This window comes from Triticum dicoccoides, chromosome 6B (genome assembly GCF_002162155.2).
Source record: "Triticum dicoccoides isolate Atlit2015 ecotype Zavitan chromosome 6B, WEW_v2.0, whole genome shotgun sequence".
Classification (NCBI taxonomy): Eukaryota; Viridiplantae; Streptophyta; class Magnoliopsida; order Poales; family Poaceae; genus Triticum; species Triticum dicoccoides.
The window spans coordinates 63173114-63192733 of record NC_041391.1 but is presented as its reverse complement, the minus strand read 5'-3'; positions in this window follow the sequence as shown (position 1 = coordinate 63192733).

Genomic DNA, 19620 nt, shown 5'->3' with positions numbered 1-19620 from the left:
TCGCCATGTGACCAACATCCAAAGAGTTTACTAGTGTCTAAACTAGTTCACATCACCATGTGATTAAGTCTCAATGAGTTCTGGGGTTTGATCATGTTTTGCTTGTGAGAGAGGTTTTAGTCAATGGGTCTGTAACATTCAGATCCGTATGTACTTTGCAATTCTCTATGTCATAATGTAAATGCTGCTTCCACGCTCCACTTGGAGCTATTCCAAATGGTTGCTCCACTATACGTATCCGGTTTGCTACTCAGAGTCATTCGGATAGGTGTTAAAGCTTGCATCGTCGTAACCCTTTACGCCGAACTCTTTATCACCTCCATAATCGAGAAACAAATCCTTATTCCTCTAAGGATAATTTTGACCGCTATCTGGTGATACTCTCCTTGATCACCTTTGTACCTTCTTGCCAGACATGTGGCAAGGCACACATCAGGTGCGGTACTTAGCATAGCATACTGTAGAGCCTACGTCTAAAGCATAGGGGACGACCTTCGTCCTTTCTCTCTTTTCTGCCGTGGTCGAGCTTTAAGTCTTAACTTCATACCTTACAACTCAGGCAAGAACTCCTTCTTTGACTGATCCATCTTGAACATTTTCAAGATCATGTCAAGGTACGTGCTCATTTGAAAGTATTATTAAGCATTTTGATCTATCCTTATAGATCTCAATGCTCAATGTTCAAGTAGCTTAATCCAGGTTTTCTATTGAAAAACATCTTTCAAATAACCCTATATGCTTTCCAGAAATTCTACATCATTTCTGATCATCAATATGTCAACAACATGTACTCATCAGAAATTCTATAGTGCTTCCACTCACTTCTTTGGAAATACAAGTTTCTCATAAACTTTGTATAAACCTAAAATCTTTGATCATCTTATCAAAGTGCATATTCCAACTCCGAGATGCTTACTCCAGTCCATGGAAGGATCGCTGGAGCTAGCATACCTTTTAGCATCCTTAGGATCGACAAAACCTTTCTGATTGTATCACATACAACCTTTCCTTACGAAAACTGCTAAGGAAACTCGTTTTGACATCCATTTGCCAGATTTCATAAATGCAGCTTATGCTAACATGATTCCGACGGACTTAAGCATCGCTACGGATGAGAAAATCTCATCGTAGTCAACTCCTTGAACTTGTGAAAAACTCTTCGCCACAAGTCGAGCATCATAGACGGTGACATTACCATCCACGTCCGTCTTCTTCTTAAAGATCCATTTATCACAATGGCTTGCCGATCATCGGGCAAGTCCACCAAAGTCCATGCTTTGTTATGATACATGGATCCTATCTCGGATTTCATGGCTTCTAACCATTTGTCGGAATATGGGCCCACCATCGCTTCTCCATAGCTCGTAGGTTCATTGTTGTCTAGCAACATGACCTTCAAGACAGGATTACTGTACCACTCTAAAGTAGTACGCATCCTTATCACCCTACGAGGTACGGTAGTGACTTGATCCGAAGTTTCATGATCACCATCATAAGCTTCTACTTCAATTGGTGTAGGTGCCACAGGAACAACTTCATGTGCCCTGCTACACACTAGTTGAAGTGATGGTTCTTTAACGTCATCAAGTCTCCACCATCCTCCCACTCAATTCTTTCGAGAGAAACTTTTCCTCGAGAAAGGACCCGTTTCAAGAAACAATCACTTTTGCTTCTGGGTCTGAATTAGGAGGTATACCCAACTGTTTTTGGGTGTCCTATGAAGACGCATTTTATCCGCTTTGGGTTCGAGCTTATCAAACTGAAACTTTTCACATAAGCGTCGCAGCCCCAAACTTTCAAGAAACGACAGCTTAGGTTTCTCTAAACCACAGTTCATACGCTGTCATCTCAACGGAATTACGTGGTGCCCTATTAACGTGAGTGCGGTTGTCTCTAATGCCTAACCCATGAACGATAGTGGTAATTTGATAAGAGACATCATGGTACGCACCATATCCAATAGGGTGCAACTATGATGTTCGGACACACCATCACACTATGGTGTTCCAGGCGGTATTAATTGTGAAACAATTTCCACAATGTCTTAATTGCGTGCCAAAGCTCGTAACTCAGATACTCATCTCTATGATCATATCATAGACATTTTATCCTCTTGTCACAATGATCTTCAACTTTACTCTGAAATTACTTGAACCATTCAATAATTCAGACTGTGTTTCATCAAGTAAATATACTCAACATCTACTCGAATCATCTATGAAGTAAGAACATAACGATATTCACTGCATGCCTCAGCACTCATTGGACTGCACACATCAAAGTGTGTTACTTCCAACAAGTTGCTATCTTGTTCAATCTTACTGAAAAACAAGGCTTTTCAGTCATCTTGCCTATGTGGTATGATTTGCATATCTCAAGTGATTCAAAATCAAGTGAGTCCAAACGATCCATCTACATGGAGTTTCTTCATGCGTATACTACAATAGACATGGTTTGCATGTCTCAAACTTTTCAAAAAATGAGTGAGTCCAAAGATCCATCAATATGGAGCTTCTTCATGCGTTTTATTCCAATATGACTTACATAGCAGTGCCACAAGTAAGTGGTACTATCATTACTATCTTATATCTCTTGGCATGAAAATGTGTATCACTACGATCGAGATTCAATAAACCATTCCTTTAGGTGCAAGACCATTGAAGGTATTATTCAAATAAATAGAGTAACCATTATTCTCCTTAAATGAATAACTGTATTGCGATAGACGTAATCCAATCATGTCTATGCTCAACGCAAACACCAAATGACAATTATTCAGGTTTAATACTAATCTTGATGGTAGAGGGAGCGTGCGATGTTCGATCACATCAAACTTGGAAACACTTCCAACACATATCGTCAGCTCACCTTTAGCTAGTCTCCATTTATTCCGTAGCCTTTTATTTCGAGTTACCAACACTTAGCAACCGAACCGGTATCTAATACCCTGGTGCTACTAGGAGTACTAGTAAAGTACACATTAACATAATGTATATCCAATATACTTCTATCGACCTTGCCAGCCTTCTCATCTACCAAGTATCTAGGGTAATTCTGCTCCAGTGGTTGTTCCCCTTATTACAAAAGCACTTAGTCTCGAGTTTAGGTTCAACCTTGGGTTTCTTCACTGGAGCAGCAGCTGATTTGCCGTTTCATGAAGTATCCCTTCTTGCCCTTGCCCTTCTTGAAACTAGTGGTTTCACCAACCATCAACAATTGATGCTCCTTCTTGATTTCTACTTTCGCGGTGTCAAACATCGTGAATACATCAAGGATCATCATATCTATCCCTGATATGTTATAGTTCATCACGAAGCTCTAGCAGCTTGGTGGCAATGACTTTGGAGAAACATCACTATCTCATCTGGAAGATCAACTCCCACTCGATTCAAGTGATTGTTGCACTCAGACAATCTGAGCACAAGCTCAACGATTGAGCTTTTCTCCCTTATTTTGCAGGCTAAGAAAATCGTCGGAGGTCTTATACCTCTTGACGTGGGCACAAGCCTGAAATCCCAATTTCAGCCCTCGAAACATCTCATATGTTCCGTGACATTTCGAAAAACGTCTTTGGTGCCTCAACTCTAAACCATTTAACTGAACTATCACGTAGTTATCAAAACGTGTATGTTCGACGTTCGCAACATCCACAGATGACGATTGGGGTTCAGCACACTAAGCGGTGCATTAAGGACATAAGCTTTCTACTGTCCGCATAATCGCTACTGTCAACTTTCAACTATAATTTCTCTAGGAACATATCTAAACAGTGGAACTAAAGCGCGAGCTTACGACATAATTTGCAAAGATCTTTTGACTATGTTCAGGATAATTAAGTTCATCTCATGAACTCCCACTCAGATAGACATCCCTCTAGTCATCTAAGTGATTACATGATCCGAGTCAACTAGGCTGTGTCCGATCATCACGTGAGACAGACTAGTCATCATTGGTGAACATCTTCATGTTGATCGTATCTACTATACGACCCATGCTCGACCTTTCGGTCTCTTGTGTTCCGAGGCCATGTTTGTACATGCTAGGCTCGTCAAGTCAACCTAAGTGTTTCGCGTATGTAAATCTGGCTTACACCCGTTGTATGTGAACGTAAGAATCTATCACACCCGATCATCACGTGGTGCTTCGAAACGATGAACTTTCGCAACGTTGCACAGTTAGGGGGAACACATTCTTGAAATTTTAATGAGGGATCATATTTACTACCGTCGTTCTAAGCAAATAAGATGTATAAACATGATAAACATCACATGCAATCAAATAGTGACATGATATGGCCAATATCATTTTGCTCCTTTTTGATCTCCATCTTCGGGGCTCCATGATCATCATCGTCACCGACATGACACCATGATCTCCATCATCATGATCTCCATCATCGTGTCTTCATGAAGTTGTCTCGCCAACTATTACTTCTACTACTATGGCTACCGGTTAGCAATAAAGTAAAGTAATTACATGGCGTTGTATAATGACACGCAGGTCATACAATAAATAAAGACAACTCCTATGGCTCCTGCCGGTTGTCATACTCATCGACATGCAAGTCGTGATTCCTATTACAAGAACATGATCAATCTCATACATCACATATATACATCACATTCTTCTTGGCCATATCACATCACATAGCATACCCTGCAAAAACAAGTCAGACGTCCTCTAATTGTTGTTTGCATGTTTTACGTGGCTGCTATGGGTTTCTAGCAAGAACGTTTCTTACCTACGCAAAACCACAACGTGATATGCCAATTGCTATTTACCCTTGAAAAGGACCCTTTTCATCGAATCCGTTCCGACTAAAGTGGGAGAGACTTGCACCCGCTAGCCACCTTATGCACCAAGTGCATGTCAGTCGGTGGAACCTGTCTCACGTAAGAGTACGTGTAAGGTCGGTCCGGGCCGCTTCATCCCACAATACCGTCGAAACAAGATTGGACTAGTAACGGTAAGCATATTGAACAAAATCAACGCCCACAACTACTTTGTGTTCTACTCGTGCAAAGAATCTACGCAATAGACCTAGCTCATGATGCCACTGTTGGGGAACGTAGCAGAAATTCAAAATTTTCCTACGAATCACCAAGATCTATCTATGGAGAAACCAACAACGAGGGGAAGGAGAGTGCATCTACATACCCTTGTAGATCGCTAAGCGGAAGCGTTCAAGAGAACGGGGTTGAAGGAGTCGTACTCGTCGTGATCCAAATCACCGGAGATCCTAGTGCCGAACGGACGGCACCTCCGCGTTCAACACACGTACAGCCCGGTGACGTCTCCCACGCCTTCATCCAGCAAGGAGAGAGGGAGAGGTTGAGGAAGACTCTGTCCAGCAGCAGCACAACGGCGTGGTGGTGATGGAGGAGCGTGGCAATCCTGTAGGGCTTCGCCAAGCACCGCGAGAGAGGAGAAGGGAGAGAGGTAGGGCTGCGCCTGGGAGAGTTGAAACTCATCTGTTGGCAGCCCCAAAACCCCTCAAGTATATACAGGGGGAGAGGGGGGGCTGCGCCTCCACCTAGGGTTCCACCCTAGGGGCGGCGGCCAGCCCAGATCCCATCTGAGGAGCAGCCAAGAGGGGGGAGAGGGGAAACTTGGCCACCAAGTTAGGTGGGTGCGCCCCTCCCCCAACCCTAGGCGCCTTGGGCCCTTGTGGGGGGGTGCACCAGCCCACCTGGGGCTGGTCCCCTCCCACACTTGGCCCATGCAGCCCTCCGGGGCCGGTGGCCCCACTTGATGGACCCCTGGGACCCTCCCGGTGGTCCCGGTACGTTACCGATAAAACCCAAAATTTTTCCGGTGACCAAAACAGGACTTCCCATATATAAATCTTTACCTCCGGACCATTCCGGAACTCCTCGTGATGTCCGGGATCTCATCCGGGACTCCGAACAACATTCGGTAACCACATACAAACTTCTTTTATAACCCTAGCGTCATCGAACCTTAAGTGTGTAGACCCTACGGGTTCGGGAACCATGCAGACATGACCGAGACGTTCTCCGGTCAATAACCAACAGCGGGATCTGGATACCCATGTTGGCTCCCACATGTTCCACGATGATCTCATCGGATGAACCACGATGTCAAGGACTCAATCGATCCCGTATACAATTCCCTTTATCTAGCGGTATTGTACTTGCCCGAGATTCGATCGTCGGTATCCCGATACCTTGTTCAATCTCGTTACCGGCAAGTCTCTTTACTTGTTCCGTAACACATCATCCCATGATCAACCCCTTGGTCACATTGTGCACATTATGATGATGTCCTACCGAGTGGGCCCAGAGATACCTCTCCGTTAACCAGAGTGACAAATCCCAGTCTCGATTCGTGCCAACCCAACAGACACTTTCGGAGATACCTGTAGTGCACCTTTATAGCCACCCAGTTACGTTGTGACGTTTGGTACACCCAAAGCATTCCTACGGTATCCGGAAGTTGCACAATCTCATGGTCTAAGGAAATGATACTTGACATTAGAAAAGCTTTAGCATATGAACTACGATCTTTGTGCTAGGCTTAGGATTGGGTCTTGTCCATCACAACATTCTCTTAATGATGTGATCCCGTTATCAACGACATCCAATGTCCATGGTCAGGATACTGTGACCATCTGTTGATCAACGAGCTAGTTCACTAGAGGCTTACTAGGGACATGGTGTTGTCTATGTATCCACACATGTATCTGAGTTTTCTATCAATACAATTATAGCATGGATAATAAACGATTATCATGAACAAGGAAATATAATAATAACTAATTAATTATTGCCTTTAGGGCATATTTCCAACAACATCTGTATTACCTGAGTTCTCTCGTCATTGGGGCTGGCCTTTTTCACTGTCTGAGAACGACAAGTGAATATGTGTTTGAAGAGGCCCAGTGCGGCCGACAACCCAAGAAGTTTTCACACAAAGATACAAAAGCGGCGAGATAGGCAATGGAATTGGGCGTAAAGTGGTGAAGCTGAGCCCCAAAGAAGTTCAGAAACCCTCGAAAGAAAGGATGCGGTGGTAGAGAGAACCCTCGATCTACATGAGTCGCCAAGAGGACACACTCACCCTCCTGAGGCTGTGGCTGCCACTCCATCCCCGAGAGCCTCGTCGCCCCGTGCGCAACCAGGCCTTCGTTGGCCAGGTCGTCGAGATCCTTTTGGGTGATGGTCGAGCGGATCCAATCACCCTGGATCCAACCTTGCGGCAAACGGGACCGCGACGAGGGTCCCCCTCGACTGGTCGCTCTCCCCTTCAACTTCGCCGTCGCCTTCTTCGCCCGCTCCAAAGCCGCCGTCTTCTCTTTCACCATTGTCGCCGACGAGGCTGGAACGGAGCAGCGATGCTGGGCAGTTGGTGGGCGCAACGGATAAATCTGGAGACGAGGAAGGGGAAAATGAGGGGGCACTGTTCAAAAAACCTCCGCCAGGTTCCTTATATGGAGTCACTTCCGAGTGGCCGACAGGTAGGCCCAGGCAATCCTGTCAAATCCCGAAACAGTCGCGCAGGCGATACGTGGCGAAAAAGGCGGCGCGGGAATCGAGGCGTCCCTACCTTATCCCATCCGAGTACCGCGGTCTTCTCCGCTTCGCGCGCTTCCCAAAATTCGGATCCCACTAAATCCGCTAACCACAGGGCAACTTGTCAGACGGAAGATCTCCTGTGATCCGTCGCTCGGAAATCTCTAAGTTCATAAAGTTCACTCGACAGATATAAAGAATGGATCAAGGCGACTGAACGAAAGTTGACACCCTCACTTGAAAGTCATTGATCCAGAGCAAAACACCTTTACAGCACCAGAAAGCAGGTCGAAAAGATTGCCAACTCCTTCCTCACTCAAACCTCGATCCATTCGGGGGCTATTGATGAAGTCATGTACCTAGGGTAGGGTCATGAACCTGTCCAAGGTACCCTCCCCAAGGACATCCTTTAGAAGAAGTCGTCTTCCAGTCGACCAAGAGGAACTCCACTCGACGGACTAGAAGACACTCGACGAACCTGAAGACACTCGACCAAGAAGACTCACTCGACCACCAGGAGTTCAAGATCTACTCTGAATCCAAACGGTCTGTAATTAAGTAGTCTTTATGGTCATGATGACACTTTATGTAAGGCGTTACCAGTAACGCCAGACCTTAATGTACTTTAACCCTCCGCTACGTGGGTTGGCCGGGGTCCTGGCGTCCTCTATATAAGCCACCCCCCTCCACTGGTAGAAGGGTTCGCACCCCTGTAACTCTCACATATATAATCCAGTCGACTGCCTCCGAGCTCCGAGACGCAGGGCTGTTACTTCCTCCGAGAAGGGCCTGAACTCGTAAAACACTTGTGTGCACAACTGCTCCATAGCTAGGATCTTGCCTCTCCATACCTACCCTCTATTCTACTGTCAGACTTAGAACCACGACACCATGCCCCAGAGGATTGTGTTTTGCATGTAATTGGGGACAAGATCCCAATCTTTGAATACTTAATACTCTCTTTGATCCAAATTAATTGTCGTAGTTTTAGTACGACTTTAGCACGGAGCAGAATGTTTTTCCTAGAAAAAAGTTGCATGTTGGATCTGTCCACTAGTGAGCCAGGCGATTCCAAACATAACCCGACAAAAGATAACACGCATACTTAAAGCGGCACTACTCTGTATAATTCGAGCACGTACTACTAGACCATGATGGGTGGGTTGCCGCGTCCGTCCGATTTTACATCAAACGAGAGGAATATACATAAATATTGCAGACTTTTATGGTGTAACACTGAATAACGTTTTGAATCTAAAAAACAGACGAAAAATATAGTCTAATTTTTGAATTAAACTTTCATACATCTTCCTATTTATTTAGACAAAAGACACCTTTTATTGCTGCCTTTTCTTTGTAGCCTATGACATCCAATGCATATTATATATTTGTATCACTTACTACACTTTTCCTATGTCTTTGTTTTTTTTCCTCTTTAGACAAGAGTCACGTTTTATTGATGCCCGGTCTATAATTGACCAAAATCCAGAGGGTTCTCAACAGAGGACAAGAATAGAAAAAAGGTAGATGCGGGGGTCACCAGCTTACGGGGGAGATAAGGGCATGTACAATGCATAGCCTCAAGGTGATGCCTCGCATACCATGTAGGATCGGATATGACGTAAAGTAGGTTCGGATAGGGAAGCGGGATCCTCTCCAGGAGGCGGATGCTTGAAGAGAAAAAATGTGGTCCGGTGACAAAAGCTGAAAAGGTTGGAGTGAAAAATAGAGATGCATGTGTACTAAAATCTTTATTTTCTATCTTTTAATGAGGCCCACTAATGATAGCTTGCATTGAAAAAAAAAATGTAGATGCCTTAAATTATTTTTTGTTATGGGGCATATGTATCCATATGCCACCATTGTACATGCCCTAAAGGACATCTGCCACCATCATGGCACAGAGGAAAAAGTTAGACGGAAGCTTATAGGTCAGGTCAGATCACATCAACTTTGGCACTAGAAAATATCACATCGACGTGGCAATTTGGGCTTGATCAGCCCCGGTGGAATTGTGGCAACCATTGGTTGATCATTGATTCATGTGGGCGTTGCGGATTAGGTGGGGGCCAGTCCCGCAAACAAAGCATGCAGTTGCACATGCCCACCAGCACAAGGTGGTACTGTTTGCCAGTCTTCAGCAAGTGGCTTGGCCACTTCTCTCCTCGGAGTTTAGTTACTGTTTGAGCAAAGGCCAGAAACAGGCGTGTAGGCTGTGAGGCAGCGACCCTGCCTGCGCTTGTTCGTTTCGACCGCGCCGTTTGCCGACCTGCAAACGAAACTATGCTTGTCAGAGAGCAATGCACTTACGCGGAGGCTAATTGGCGACCAATCATCGCCGTGGGCCTCGCGAGCCGCGGTAGATCCAACAAGGTCGGAGCTTCCCATTTCTCAGGCTTACGGGGTGTCTTTTTCCCTCTGTCACGGAATCTTTTTTATCTTGTTTTCCGGAAACGCTCCTTCGTGAGCGAGATAGCAGCGCTCCTTGTTTTCGCTCCTTTGTTTGATGGCAGGTTCACGTGATTATCGTTTCAGCTTTTTTTCTTCTGTTATCCGCAAGCGCTCATATACACGCGCATATACTTATCTCTATGAACGCACACACGCATACCTTGTCCTATGAACATTTTTGAAAGACTGAGCCGACATATCATCTTGAAATTTACGAAGTCACCGTAGTCATCTCGTCGTCGACGGGAACGTCTCCTCCCACTGAATGCGCGTCACCGAAAATTCTGAAATAAATCCAAAAATAAATGTGAGCATCAGGACTTGAACCCAAATAAACTGGGGATACCACAATCACTCTAGCCATTCAATCATAACTTGGTTCGCTCGTTTCGGTTTTTTGAAAGAGTACTACTTTACTAGTAGTAGTACTACTCTTTTTCGCAAAAAAAAGAGAGTAGTAGTACTACTCTTTGGTGGCTCATGCATTCTAATTGACCTACTCCTACTTTCATCCAAGAGCTTTCCGTTTCCAGCATGACGATTTCTAACTTTCCGCTGCAAGTGTATATATATATATATACTCGTACAACCATTTGCATAAACTAACGCAACTGCATGAACAGAAAGAGTGAACAACGTAACAAGCACTTGCTGCTGCCCTACGGAACCAAGCAAGTGGCGTGTCGACTGTCGAGCCTGTCCACCCGTGAGCCAGGTCATTCCAATAGAATCCGACAAAAGGTTACGCGCGTACTGAAACCGACGTCGGCCCGCATCTTGTCCAAACCTCGTCGATCTGTTTTTCTAAGTGATGATATATTGTACTAAAACAACGACTAATGATATGATATGGATCGGAGGAAGCGCATAAATATGTCACTGGATAGGATTTTACTCCCTCTGTAAACTAATACGAGTAAATTCCCCACTTGAAGTATTGGTTAATGATTGCAATGAGAAATTTAGTAAACACTATACAAAACAGAAGGGTAGCCGGGAGCCGGAGTGAATCACTTCAATTTATTTTTTTTACATATTATTATCCCTATCACGACATGTGAGGAAAGGTGCAAAAATGAACGCGCCATTTCCCAAGGGAATAGGTCCAAATTTTGCATGATACCATAAGCATGCGCCATTTATGAACATAACAATTCAATCAATTCAGCTGTAGAAACACTATGATACAGTTTGCATAATATACACAGAAAACAAAGTAGAAGATCCCATGGCCGTTGGTGTGATGGAAGCTGAGTGATGGTGGTGGTTGGATCTTGGATGCAATGGGTGGCACGCCATCCATCTAAGTCAGCTCTAGTGCAGAGGCCGGGGCAAAACCCCTTTTGGAAAAAAAAATCTAAGTCAGCTCTGCCAGGCAGTTGCCATCTAGGCACCGTGCCCCGGCCACCAACGCCGCCAGACCAGAACCCGCTATGTATCATTCTAATTACATGAGCGGAAGAGGATGGCACCATACGGTCGTCGCTGCCGCGGCCTTAACCGCCATGGCTCTGGTTACACGAGCAGGGGAGAAAATTTGAACCGGAACAACGACATGAGTAAGCTTATATGACAGACCTATTCCAAGTTTCAGGGGCTGTTTGGATGATGCCCCAACCCGCTCCGCCAAAATAGGCTTGCCAAAATTTTGACGAAGGTTTAAGCTGCCACAATCTTGCCAACACGTGGGCGGAAAATCTGAACAGGCCAACCGAAAAATTGGCATGGTTGCGATTCATCAGCGCTAATCCAAAAGAAGGCCGCGGTAGCAGTCAACGACCGAAAAATTGGCAGGGCAGGCAAGGACTGCAATCAAAACAGGCTCTCGGACTTCCATTCTTCCCTACCAGGCCAAAAATTCAGATAATGAATTGGTTGAAAATACTCACCACTGGAGCTTGATCATGATAAACTCAAGAGCGATCAGGCAACTGTCATGTTGATCTTGCTGGGTGAGTTGAAGCCACCAATTTATAGCAACTACTGACATTGTGATGAGCACATACAGACCTGTCCATGCAATAGGATCAAAGCAATTGCAAAGGGCCATTCTCTGGTAGCCTATTGGGGCATTTCTAACCGATCCCCTAAAACTTAAGGGAGTAAACGTCCGAGCAAAGTTAGTGGAGTAAAATTTTACTCCACTAACGGTGGCCGCACCTGACCAATTCCCTAAAAGTTAGTGGAGTAAACATAAAATTGTCTCAATTTTGCGTGCTAGCCACACCAACTTCAAACACTAGACAATACGTATCTTAAAATCATTCAAATAAAAGCATGTATAGCAATAATCGTCATAATATAAAGTTCATCACCATGTTTTTCATATTTAAACATGCGAAGTTCACCCAAAAGACATTACTTCAAACACAATGTTTGATTCAAAATCACCACAAACATAGCATGTATATGTTGTGGATCGAGCCAATCTTTGGTATGCACCACCACCCTCCTGCCACGGACTCCTACAGCTGCGCCGGCGACCGGAAGGGCAAAAGGGCTGGCGAGGAAGCGGTGAAGATCCGATAATATTGTGCAGGACCATGGTTCTGCCGAACCTATACTCGATGCCACACATCACAAGATATCATTTTTCGAGATATGCACATGGTGGGTGTCGTGGAAATATCACGTCAGATGTCCTTGTGAAAGGACTTAGTCGTGGAGCCATCACAAGGGGTTAGCTTAAAGGGGTTAAACCGGACAAAGGACACGGGAGTTTTATACTAGTTCGGCCCCTTACGATGAAGGTAAAAGCCTACGTCTAGTTGTGATGGGATTATTGGGGTTTCGATTACCAGGGAGCAAACACGCTATGCCTGGCTTTCGAGTTGTTGTTTTTTGTCCCTGAACCACCGCCGGGTCGTCCCTTTATATACGTGGGTTGACGCCCGGCCGGTTTACAGAGTTCTGAGGCCGGCTCATACAAGTGTCCGGCTCGGTCTCTACCTCCCTAACTTACAATACAAATTATACAACTATGGCGGTTTACCACTATGGGCCCTAATCCTCCTTTGGGCTTTGGGCCTCTAGCTTCATCAGTAAAGCGCCATCTTCCAGGTCTTCATGGGCTTCAGTGTAGTTGAAGGTGAACCGGCCCCTCCTAGGCGGTTTACACTCAGTAGTTATATCCCCAAATTAGGCCCCAGATTGATTTGAACCAGTTCATGTCAATCTTCAATACTTAGAAAAACTCCGTGAACATCTTCTTACACTTTTTGTAAACCGCCACGATGTCTTCTCCTGTAAACTTTGTTAAACCGCCGTGACGTCATCCTCTGAATACAGCAGCGGATCATCATGACGTCATCTCTATATAAAATTATTAAAAAGATTCCCTTCATTAATGGTATCCCGAAAATCGAGGCGATAGCCGCGCCCTCTTTTGCCACTTTAGGCTCCTCGATTCTTGTGCCTGCCACTTATCCCCTTTCTTTATAAATAAGGCTGGGGGGTCTTTCCATTCTCTCCCCTTGCCTCTTCGCCTCGTCTTCCTCCTCGCGACCCGACGAACTCAAGCACCGCCGCCGCCGTCGACCTTCATCTCTGCACCGACCAGGCCGCTGCATCAACCTGAAACGCTCCAGAGATCCGCACTCTCCTCCGCTGCTTCTGAGAACCCGGTGAGTTTTCTTCCCTTAACCCTAGATCTCCATTAGGGCGTCCTGTTCATTTGTGTTCATCTGTGTTCGTCAGTGCTTCTCTGCCTTTCCCTTGGCCTTTTTACTGAACTTAGCTAAGTTTGATAGTTTCCTTTTGCGGCTAGATCCATAGTTTTAATCTGCCATACTGTAGTATCTTGCTGTTTCTGAAAAAATCCCGTCTGGACCTTCTCTGTTATGCTTAACGCCATTGTAGGATGCAGAAAGTTTTCTTTACTGAATCACGGTAGATCCAAAATTATATCATCAATGTGTGAAACTTGTTTCTATAACACTTAGCAAATTTCAGCTCTGTTGCTTCCCTCATAGGCGGTTTAACTTGTAGAAAATCATAATCCGCCTGGTACCATTAGCCCTCACTTAAACCGCCATCTAACTTGAGTAGCAATAGTCGGTTTAACATGCATAATTACCCGGTTTAACTCTGGTTGGTATACATCAACTTTGAATTGTAAACCGCCTTCGTGCTTTTTTCAGTTTACTTTCCAATATGACCAAGCAATTCGCCGCATGCAACTGGGTTCCTTCTCGGATCACCGAAACGTAGCTCAATGGATATGTTTTGACTGGTGCTTTGGCCAAGAAAGATGTCCTCCATTGGCGAGTTCCTGGCCCTGAGTGCCCTCCAGTACCTCAAGCTGGGGAAGTGATTGTGTTCATGCAACATCTAGACCGGGGTTTTAGCCCTCCCGGTTCAAAGTTTTTCCGGGATGTGCTTGCCAGCTTCCAACTCCATCCTCAAGACATTGGACCAAATTCTGTGTCCAATATATGTAACTTTCAAGTGTTCTGCGAAGTTTACCTTCAGGAAGAACCAACTGTTGAGCTCTTTAGAGACTTTTTTCATTTAAATCGCCGAACCGAATTCTCTGACGGCCCCAACACTGAACTTGGCGGCGTACCAATTCAGAAAAGGAAAGAAGTTGACTTCCCTCATGCAAAACACCACAGCCATCCAAAGGATTGGAATCAAACCTGGTTTTACTGTCTGAACACTGCACTTGCTGATGAAACCCCTCTGCCGGGTTACCGTGCTCACCGGCTCAGCAACAACCATCCTCTGCCCTCATGGCTCACAGCCAAAGAACGAGAATCTTACGCACCTCAACTTTCTAAGCTCCGGGCCCTTCTAGCCAATGGCTTAACCGATATCGACCTTGTTCGATGCTGGGTTTCATGGGGTATCCTTCCCTTAAGCCGTCGCTCTGGTTTGATGTATGAGTATACCGGCAACGTTAGAGACCCTCAATGGTCTCATGAGATAGAAAAGACTAACGAGGAAGTTACTGAAGCCGTGAAGAAGATGTTGGATGAACCGATCGCTCAATGCAGCAAGAGCGGATTGGCTCCTTTTTATGCCTCCAACAAACCGCCAGCCGTAAGAAATCCCCCTTTTTTTACCTTTATTGATCCATCTCCGCGTTAACATTATTCTGATAAACCCTTGTTTGTTTTTACAGGCCAAAGATTCTTTCTGGAAGAGAAAAACTTCAGACAAACTGATGAGGGCTCGTCGTCCAAAAAGCAAAGTCATAAAGAAAACGGCCAAGAAGAAAACCGCCGAGTCTTCTGATCCGCCTGAAGATGCTGAAGAGTCGGATCCAGAGGTAGAACTTGACTCCCTTGGTTCATTTTTCATATGCCTTATTGACAATGACTATTCCCAGGATGACGCGGAGGCCAGCCGTGCGGACCATGTAGAGATAATCTCTCTTTCCTCCGATTCTGACCTTGTGCCGGTTCAAAGATTTCGCCCTGCTGTTCAGAAAGTAAAACGCTCTCACCCTCTTGCTCATTTGGATCCGCAATTTTCTTTGAAGACACAGCAAACTGAAGGTCATCGCACAACCCGGCACAGTGGTCAGCAAGTCACTTCCTCCGGTTTACCGGATACACCAACCCGGAAGCGTCGTCCAGAGGTTTCTTGTTCTCCCAAAAAAATTTATCCCTTGAAGGGTTGCTTCCGATACCCACTTAATCCGTCTGATCCAAATTACCAGGTGTCTTCCAATTCATCATCTGGCGGTTCATCAACCACTCAAATGCGTCCCCTCAAGACCGTCCCTGGGTAAGGATACTGTCTTTAACTTTGTCTTCTTGCACCGGTTTACCAACTGACCTCTTGTTTTAATATCACAGCGCCAAAGCTCGTTTGAGCAAGAAAGCAAAGACCACTATCCCTACTGAAGAAGTTGAACCGGACATAATTTCAGAAGGCGCTGACAAAGAAGCTGACATTGCCATTGATGATCCTGTACCTTAAAGTCAGGATAGATATGTTGAAGCGCCATAAGTCAATCCGGCCAGTCCGCATGCTGATCCTCCAAGCCCAGCCATGGGCGACGACGTGCCAAGCCCAGCCAGGGATACTGTCAATCCTCCAACCCCCTCAAAAGGTGGCGATGATGATGTTGTTATCACTGGTCATGGTTTCACTACCCCTGGAAATCCAGTTGCCTTGTCAAAGCACACTGCCAAGGAGGAATTTGCTGCTATGGGGAAGGGGAAAGGGAAGGCAGATTTATCCAGCTTCATGAACCTTGGTGCCAACGAGCTCCATTCCGGATACTTAAACCGCTTATACACAAGCCAGGATTATGAGGACGGTTTGGTGAACTTAATGAAGGAACGCTATGAGGTAATTTTCAAAACACTTTAAATTTTCTTGTAATGCATATCAACTCCTATTGTAGCCCCCAAGGGCCGGTTTATCTCTTGAAGACAAACCGGGTCTTGTAATATTTAAGAATACTTCAACTGAATAGTCCCCAAGGGCCAGTTTATCTGAGCAAGATGAACCGGGACTTTAAAGAGCAAGAACATTTGAACAAAGTAGCCTCCAAGGGCTAGTTTACCTTAATAAGATGAACCGGGACTTTCTGTCCTTATTAAATGTCTTTACTGTGTACTTAACAGATCAATAATGCATTAGCCCCCAAGTGCCAAGCTTAATACTTTGTTTTGAGCCTTGGGATTTTAAGATCTCTGTTTTAAGAAGCAATCCGCATTAGCCCCCAAGTGCCAAGTGTATAACTTGTTATGTGCTTGGGACTTTGAGAGAAATTTTAACAGCTTCCTCTTTTGATTTTTGCAGATTGATAGTTTCCATTGACAGCCAGAAGAAAACATCAAGTCCCAGCAAGAAAACATCAAGTCCCAGCAAGAAGAGACCTCTAAAGCCAAAGAGGAGCTAAAGGGCGCTTTGACAGCCATGGAACAACTGAAAGATGGCTTCAAAACTGAGCACACCAACTGGGAAACCGAAAGGGCTACTTTGTTGAAGCGGGCTGAAGACGCCGAAGCAGCTCTTAAACCGGTGGAGGAAGAGCTGACTGGCCTGAAACATCAAGTGAACGCCATGACAACTGCAGTTTTTGGTAAGTACTTTATAATATCCTGTTCTGAAGTATCTTCGACTCTGCCGGTTTAACATTTTAAGTTTCAAAACCATTTCAAGTAATCGCATTGCTCATCTAGGCGCTGATATGCGGATGAAGTTGAAGGCAGCATACACATTGATTGAGCAATTGTATACTGGTGCACAACGAGTTATCTCTGCAGCTTCGTACAACAAACCGGCACCCACCTTGATCAAGGATACCTTGGCCAGGCTCTCAATGACTCCTGCTTAGATAGAGGAGTTGAAGCGATCGGCTGCCAGAGCGGGCGCTTTGCTAGCGCTGACTCATGCCAAATCATGGATAGCTGACCTGGATCCAGTTGATATCGCCAAGGGCTATCCGGATGAACAAGAAAACGGATCAGCATTCGATAATGAAGCCCTCAAGGCCCTGACTAAGGATATGCGTCCGGTAGCAAGTCAGTTGACTGAAGAGGTGAATTTGACTTCACATCGGTCCTTCTATGATGCCAACAACCATCGAGTTGACACTGTTGTGAAGGAAGTGCAGAATCTTATTCCGCCAATTCGTAAGCACACTTATGCTCCTGACGTTGAATCGTCAAATCTTATAAGTGAAGAGGTTGTCTTTCAAGCTTTAACCCAGATTGACTGGACCACCATTGACTTCCAGCCACTGGGTGGAGAGGAGGAGGTTTAACCGACGCCTGAAGATCCATCAACATCACGTCAACCCGGCGATGAATCTTGATCCGGCAATCTGGTTATTGTCACAGACTTTGTTTTGTAAAAACAATCATTATTTTGGTCCTCAAAGCGCCTTGTAATAGGCTAGTTAAAATACTTTGATCTGTGGTACTGATGCATACCTTTGTGATCCGCCATGATATTTGCTGTGCTTGATTATACTTTGATAATTTCATGCGATCGTGATGTCTGCATACAAAAAATTGTACGGGCGGTTTACCGCCGGACGGGTCACAATGCCCAAGGCAAAGCCTGGTTGATTACTGCTACCTGTTAAGCACTGCGTTGGATTTCCCCGAAGAGGAGAGGATGATGCTGAAGGAAATATGCCCTAGAGGCAATAATAAAGTTATTATTTATTTCCTTATATCATGGTAAATGTTTATTATTCATGCTAGAATTGTATTAACCGGAAACATAATACATGTGTGAATACATAGACAAATATAATGTCACTAGTATGCCTCTACTTGACTAGCTCGTTTATCAAAGATGGTTATGTTTCCTAGCCATGGACAAAAGAGTTGTCATTTGATTAACGGGATCACATCATTAGGAGAATGATGTGATTGACTTGACCCATTCCGTTAGCTTAGCACTTGATCGTTTAGTATGTTGCTATTGCTTTCTTCATGACTTATACATGTTCGTGTAACTATGAGATTATGCAACTCACGTTTACCGGAGGAACACTTTGGGTACTATCAAACGTCACAACGTAACTGGGTGATTATAAAGGAGTACTACAGGTGTCTCTGAAGGTACATGTTGAGTTGGCGTATTTCGAGATTAGGTTTTGTCAGTCCGATTGTCGGAGAGGTATCTCTGGGCCCTCTCGGTAATGCACATCACTATAAGCCTTGCAAGCAATGTGACCAATGAGTTGGTTACGGGATGATGCATTACGTAACGAGTAAAGAGACTTGCCAATGACGAGATTGAACTAGGTATTAGATACCGACGATCGAATCTCAGGCAAGTAACATACCAATGACAAAGGAACAACGTATGTTGTTATGCGGTTTGACCGATAAAGATCTTCGTAGAATATGTAGGAGCCAATATGGGCATCCAGGTTCCGCTATTGGTTATTGACCAAGAATAATTCTAGGTCATGTCTACATAGTTCTCGAACCCGTAGGGTCCGCACGCTTAAGGTTTCGATGACAGTTATATTATGAGTTTATGAGTTTTGATGTACCGAAGGAGTTCAGATTCCCGGATGAGATCGGGGACATGACGAGGAGTCTCGAAATGGTCGAGACGTAAAGATCGATATATTGGACGACTTATTCGGAGTTCGGAAAGGTTCCGAGTGATTCGGGTATTTTTCGGAGTACCGGAGAGTTACGCGAATTCGCCAGGGAGTATATGGGCCTTATTGGGCCATACGGGAATAGAGGAGAGAGGCCGAAAGGAAGGAGGCGCGCAGCCCCCCTCTGGTCCGAATTGGACAAGGGGTGCGGCCCCCCTTTCCTTCCTCCTCTCCCCCTCTTCCCCCCTTCTCCTACTCCAACAAGGAAGGAGGGAGTTCTACTCCCGGTGGGAGTAGGACTCCCCTTGGCGCGCCCCTTCTAGGCCGGCCGCCCCTCCCCCTTGCTCCTTTATATACGGGGGCAGGGGGGCACCTCTAGACACGACAACACAAGTTGATCTACGGATCGTTCCTTAGCCGTTTGCGGTGCCCCCCTCCACCATATTCCAACTCGGTCATATCGTCGCGGAGTTTAGGCGAAGCCCTGCGCCGGTAGAGCATCATCATCGTCACCACGCCGTCGTGCTGACGGAACTCATCCTCGAAGCTTTGCTGGATCGGAGCCCGGGGATCGTCATCGAGCTGAACGTGTGCTGAACTCGGAGGTGCCGT